The following is a 7,500-nucleotide window of genomic DNA, read 5'->3' on the forward strand; positions in this document are numbered from 1 at the left end:
CTCTCTCACTCTGTATCTCTCCTCACCCTCTCTCTCTCTCTGTATCTCTCCTCACCCTGTCTCTCTCACTCTGTATCTCTCCTCACCCTCTCTCTCTGTATCTCTCCTCACCCTGTCTCCCTCATTCTGTATCTCTCCTCACCCTCTCTCTCTCTATATCTGGTGTGAATAAGGAATCAATTGTGATCATCAATCACAATATAAACATATTATACATTGATTACTTTATCGCTAAATCTATTGTTAGTAGTTGGTTTCTGGAAGCTACAGCAGTGTAGTTGCTTAACAGTTACTAGTTGCAGGCACTAGTCACTGCAGGGTAGTTGCCAAGAGTAACAGTTACTAGTAAGAGTTATAAGGTACTAGTTACTGACAGTAACTTAACAGTTACTGCAGGGTAGTTATTCACAGTTAACAAACAGGTACTAGTTACTAGAGGGTAGTTACTAACAGTTAATACCAGTAGTTCAGATCAAAGCTGCTCATTGGCCCATAACCCCCCTTCCTAGGAAACTTTCCCTTTTTGACACATGGTTCAAAGTTAGGAAAATAAAAGCGCGTCGGAAGGAAAGATTAGAATCCCATCGAGAGAGCCAAGCACCGGGGTAGGAGGAGCAGAGAGGAGAAGTGGGAAAAGAGGAAGAGGAGGAGCAGGAAGACTGGGAGGGGAAGATAGAGAAGGGGGGGAGGAGGAGGGAGAGGAGTGGTGGAATAACAGTGTGATGCTGATCTAGCAGAGGATATCCTGACATTAGTACCAACACACCTCCTCTCCAAATAGTGTGTGTGTGTGTGTGTGTGTGTGTGTGTGTGTGTGTGTGTGTGTGTGTGTGTGTGTGTGTGTGTGTGTGCGTGTGTGTGCGTGTGTGTGTGTGCGTGCTTGAGCCAGACACATCATAACATACACAACACAGACACTCTCTCCCTACGCCCCAGACACTCAGACATCGTCTCGTCGCCACACCTTCGACTAATTAACTCCTCATCATTACTCATCACTCTTCATGGACTCAGCTGATCACTGCACACGTCCTATCCTTACCTCCCTTCTCCTTCCGTTTCTTTCCATCCCGTATTTCAATCTCCTCTCCCCTCCTCTCTCCACCTCTCTCCCCCCTGTCTCTCTCCCTCCCTCCCCCTCTGTCTCTCTCCCCTCTCCCCTTCTTTCCCCTCTCCCCTTCTTTCCCCTCTCTCCCCCTATGTCTCTCTCCCCCTTCCTCCCCCTCCATCTATCTCCCCCCCCCCCCCTCCCCCCTTCTCTCTGTAATGTTCACCCCTGTTGAGGGGGGACATACCTGTCTAATAATAATAATAATACCCATAATCCTCTGGTGGCCCCCCACCCACACAGTACCGGGGGATGGAAACACAGCTCCATGAGAACACAGACACCTGGACAGGTGTACGCGGGCGGGCGTGTGTGTGTGCGTGTGTGTGGTGTCTCAGCGTGTGTGTGTGAAAGGCTTAGTGTGACATTTCTTAGTCTGCCAAATTTATACGTCTGAAACCTGCACATACACTCAGGCTGTCAATCAACAAATATGTAATACTTAGCCACACACAGACACATACACACACACACACACACACACACACACACACACACACACACACACACACAGACAGACTCTCACAGACACACACACACACACACACACTCTCAGAGACACACACACACACACACTCTCACACAGACACACACACACACAGTCACAGAAATACACACACACTCTCACAGACGCAAACACACTCTCACAGACGCAAACACACTCTCACAAAGACACACACTCAGACTCTCACAGTCACACAAACACACTCACAAAGACACACACTCAGACAAACACACTGTGCTGCAGGTGATCTTGTTTGAGTGGCGCTGAGAGACAGCGAGTAGAGTAGAGTTACCGTGGCAACTCTCAGACGTGCTTTGTTGGAGCAAACTACCCTGTAATCTGTACCTCTACTACACACACACACACACACACTGGCACACACACACACACACACACACACAAAGGAACACACACACACACACACGGGCACACACACACACAAACACACACACACACACAAACAGGAACACACACACACGGGCACACACACAGACACACACGCACACGCACACACACACACACAAAGGAACACACACACACGGGCACACAGGCACACACACAAGCGGACGCACACAGGCTCGCTCACACAAACATACGTGCACAAACACCCTTGTACACAAACAAACACAGACGCACACACACGAACACCGGCACACACACACAAGTTCCAGGGCTGTGAGTAGCCATGCAACATATCACGTTACCGCTCACATTTCACATGAGCATGCCCATACAGGCCCGGCCCTGATCACACACACACACACACACACACACACACACACACACACACACACACACACACACACACACACACACACACACACACACACACACAGACACACACACACACACACACACACACACACACACACATAAATATCCACACACACACACATAGACATATCCACACACATACACAAATATCCAGACACAAACACACATAGACATATCCACAAACACAGAAAAATATCTAGATACACACACATAGAAACATTCACCATATCAAAACACACAAACCCATAGAAATATCCGCACAAACAAACACACATCCACACACACAAATATCAACACACAAAACACACACAAATATTCACACAGCTCCTGTGTCACACTAACCCATGGAAATGAATCTTATGAGCCGACAGCAACATCTACCTGTAATCAGATTCTCAGGGTATTAAGTACCCTGAGAAAGACAACGGGCACATGACACCACCAACCGACACACTGCAGAGGAAACTGCTAGCATCACCAAGCATGTAGCGCTGTATATCATCGCTAGCATGTAGCACTGTACCGCTAAGAATGTAGCGCTGTTCATCACCTAGCATGCTAGCACAGTGGCTAATGTATACCGTATACTGTACAACGGGGCAGGTTGGCATAGTTGTTTGCATGGGTGTTAGACCCCCAGCAAAAAGGTTCTGCGTTCTCTGTCTGCGTCTATATGTCGTGTTTCTGAACTAACAGAGGGCCTTCGAAGAAAAGCCTCTGCTTAAAGGGGACCTATCATGCTTTTTCGACTTTTATGACCTATAAACGTTGTTATAATGATTGATAGTCATGTTTAACCATACACAAAAAACGATGTAGATTTTCGGGAAACTCTTCCTCTCATCTGGGCGCTTTCAGCATTCTCTGTCAACGCTCGGTTTCGTCCTTCTCCGCCCCCTCGCCCCCCTCCTGCCAACCAAACTCCGTTGTGATTGGTTACCTTCCTTGAAGCGCGCGCGGGCAGATTGGACCAGGCATATGGGGGTGCGGCAGGAGTGCATCTACGTAGATGATTTCCCGGAAATGTGAACAAGTGAATCGCAAACGTTGTCCCGAGTGTTTAGCGCTCTGCACAGCCACCCCAGACTGTCAGCAGGGAATACGTCGAAATGCATGTACGTCATTATTTGACACTTTAAGTCACTTTAACATGACTATCAATCATTATAACAACGTTCATAGGTCATAAAAGTCGAAAAAGCATAATAGGTCCCCTTTAAGGACTAAACCGTATTAGTCATGACTTTGTGACCTGTGTACGATTGTTCAGCAAATATTCAGATTCTGCTGATCAGACACCCATTCTGTGGTTTGACTCGACCCTGGGACGGGCGTCCATGATGACACACACGGTCCCTCAGGGAGGGGGGGGGGGGGCAGTTGGACGGATGTTGCCGCACACGCCCCCAGGTAAACATACACTGAACACACACGCATGGCCTGACGTGTTCAGACAGAGCATCAGAACAGACAAAAAAAAGACTGACAAGCGACCCTGATCGGAATACTGTCACACACAAACACGACTGGAAAAATACAGAGACACACATGACGTCACACCCCACACACACAAACACACACGGGCCCACACACACACACACACACACACACACACACACACCCAAGACAGTAGACACACAACTCGACAAGACACAGAAACAGACACACAATCAGACACACAGAAATCAACACAGACAGGAAAAACTGACTCCTTGAGCAAACAGGGCAAGAGTAAAGAAGGCAAAGGTCTCACTATCAGGTCTCTATAGACCCTCAGGTAATCACTTAAAGACTTATATTTACAGTCGCGATGTGTAACATTTCAACCAGCCTGTGGCTTTTAACAGCAAGGATGTCAGCGGTGAATACCGATCAATATTGACCTCATTGTTATCAATAAAATCCCCTCCTGTAACCGATATATGCTGCCATTAAAAGCCAGTCTCATCGTTTACGGGAATCTTCCTGTCACTCATGGAGCCCCGCCCACCTGCCCACGCCCCTCCCACCCGAGCAACGCTAGAGGTCGTGTCACGTGGCTGCTCAGCCAATCAGAGTGGACAGAACTCGTTTTTTGAATTCTGAAAGACTCCTGCCAATCCACAGGGAGGGGCTCATTATTACACACTGAGACTTTAATGAGTCATTACTCATAATTATAATATGTTTTATCATTATCGAACAAATGATCCAGTTGTTTGTTTGCCCAGGGCCCAGTGTGTGTATGTGTGGTGGAGCGTGAATCCGATCGGGTTAATGATTAGGGGATGAGTTAATGATCTGCACACACAGTAGCACAGCCCTGTGACGTTCTGGATTCACTGTGAGCCTCGTTTGGAACGAGCATCTGCTAAATGACTGGATACCCCACGAGAGAGAGCCCATGCTCACAGTCACACACACACACACACACACAACACTGTTAATGAGCACACTGCTGTGTAGGTCAGTGGGTCCTGCGTGTGTGTGCATGCGTGTGCGTGCGAGTGAGTATGAATGTGTGCGAGAGAGAGAGAGAGAGAGAGAGAGAGAGAGAGAGAGAGAGAGAGAGAGAGAGAGAGAGAGAGAGAGAGAGAGAGAGAGAGAGAGAGAGAGAGAGAGAGAGAGAGAGAGAGAGAGAGAGAGAGAGAGAGGGAGAGAGAGAGAGAGAGAGAGAGAGATCCTGACGGCTGTTGTTTGAAGGTGGGGCACATAAGTCCATGAAAAGCCACGCACACAAATATAAACGCACACACGCACAAACACATTCTTCCTCTCGAGTGTGTGAATATTCTTGCCCAAAACAGGGCCCACACACACCCACATTGACACACACTCACTCACACCCAGCCACACAGCTGTATTGCTGTGTGGCTCAAATGGAAGAGCAAGGCATTACCGCTTCCAGTAAGGGGTTCGATTCCCGCTGGGTCGACCTATGATTTGCTGTCATGCAGACACAGTTGTGTCTGTGTACGTGTGTGTGTGTATGTGTGTGTGTGTGTGTGTGTGTGTGTGTGTGTGTGTGTGTGTGTGTGTGTGTGTGTGTGTGTGTGTGTGTGTGTGTGTGTGTGTGTGTGTGTGTGTGTGTGTGTGTTTGCGCGTGCATGCATGCATGGGTGCATGTGTGCGTGTGTGTGTGTGTGACTGTGTGTGTGTGCGTGTGTGTGTGTCTGCAGAATGCTACTTGAATAAACAGCCCATCCGGTAGAATAACTGCACAGACATCTGCTGCAGTCTTCAATCCAAGAGGATTCCCCGTCAGGATCCGCCGGGCAGCAAAGCACCGGCCGCACAGAGAGCCAACGACAGCAGAGCACGGAGGCCTCCCCAAGCGGCCCTCTTATAAACAGAGCCACACATGTGCTCCCTCCCCGAACGCAGTAAAGCTCCAGGGAACGCAGAGGAAGTGAGCTCCAGAAACCAAAGTAACGGCTGCAACATGTTTGACTTGAGCCTGGAGATGAACACACACATATGCCGCCTGGGAGGGCAGGGTGAAGGCCAGCTTCAGCCGTCGGGATCCCTGAGGGGCGATGAACTCTGTGGTCCGTTGAAGCAACAGACCCACTAACCTTCAAACCCTACAAAGCGACCAGAAGAATGACGCAGCGATCTGAGACTCGACCCGCTAACGCGCTGAGCAAGGTGATACGCCTTGTAGCGACCCAACGGTTCAAAGTCTTCAGTCGCCCCTTGAGTAGGGCTGCTCGATTATGGGAAAAATCGATTATTATTTTGGTCAATATTGAAATCACGATTATTCAAACGATTGTTTTTGAGTTTCAAAACATGATATATTTATTCACCGTGTCTCTCCCAAAAAACACTTTGTAACTGAGCACTTTGAAATTTCGCCTTAAAAAAATACACAAAAAGAAAATGTTCCAATCTAAAATGATATACAGATATGTGTCCAGCTGTTCTGCCCCTTCTATAAATCATTAAAAAAAAAAAAAAAAATGTTACATCGAAAAACTAGATTATGTTAATTTTCTCATCGTTTGACGCTAAAATCGAGATCGCGATCAAAATTCGATTAGTCGCCCAGCCCTACCCTCGAGCATACAGTGCAGCGCAGTGAGATGTTGGCCACGTAGAGAAGCTTTTATCTCTGGTGTTGGACTCTGGCAGCAGGCCACCTTGACCTCCAGCCGTGAGGTCTCTATCCCAGCACTGAGGTCCCTGGAGCGCTGACTAGTATCTGATGTCTTTCCCATGCACATGTAAACACGAAACAAGCCCTCTGCACTAAAGCACTAAGCATCAGGGGTAGGCTTTGCAGCGCTTTGGGACGGACGTGGGAAAATGTTGGACGAAACATGTTTTTACTTAGTGATGATGATTGTCGGTCGGGTTGAATGCCAGCAAACAGAGGGGGGGGGGGGGGGGGGCTACTAAGTAGACTTTTCTTGTGATAATAAGCTTGGGTAAAAGATTGAGGACTTCTACTTATAACCCAGAGTTAAAGAGATGGCTAAGGTATTAAGTCTTAGCTTATGGTTACGTTAGCGATTTATACGTTTAGGTATAAGTAAGAGATGGTAAGTTTAGGTATTAGGTTAGAGATGGTAAGTTTAGGTATAAGTAAGAGATGGTAAGTTTAGGTATTAGGTTAGAGATGGTAAGTTTAGGTATAAGTAAGAGATGGTAAGTTTAGGTATTAGGTTAGAGATGGTAAGTTTAGGTATAAGTAAGAGATGGTAAGTTTAGGTATTAGGTTAGAGATGGTAAGTTTAGGTATAAGTAAGAGATGGTAAGTTTAGGTATTAGGTTAGAGATGGTAAGTTTAGGTATAAGTAAGAGATGGTAAGTTTAGGTATTAGGTTAGAGATGGTAAGTTTAGGTATAAGTTAGAGATGGTAAGTTTAGGTATTAGGTTAGAGATCATTAGTTTATGTATTAGATTAGAGATGGTGAGTTTAGGTATTCAGTTACAGATGGTTAACCTAACTGAGGTAGAGTAAAGCCTCATGATATAAATATGAGGTCCATTTGGTGGCTCTCCGACTGGTGCGTGTTGGGCTCTGTGAACGTTAAGTTGACTGAGTTAACTGTCCGTTCCCACAGCAACAGGCCCCACATTCCTCTGCTGGGAACCATTAAGACGGAAAATTACAGGCCGCTGGTATGT

At 47.1% G+C, this 7,500-nt stretch overlaps 1 protein-coding gene across 2 annotated transcripts in view; it reads right to left on the bottom strand.

The window, feature by feature from the left end:
- wu:fa11c10 (protein FAM110A) overlaps nucleotides 1-7,500 on the bottom strand; it is a 21,119-nt gene that overhangs the window by 12,379 nt on the left and 1,240 nt on the right. The window lies entirely within an intron of this gene.

Source organism: Gadus morhua, chromosome 1, assembly GCF_902167405.1.
Source record: "Gadus morhua chromosome 1, gadMor3.0, whole genome shotgun sequence".
NCBI classification, from domain to species: domain Eukaryota; kingdom Metazoa; phylum Chordata; class Actinopteri; order Gadiformes; family Gadidae; genus Gadus; species Gadus morhua.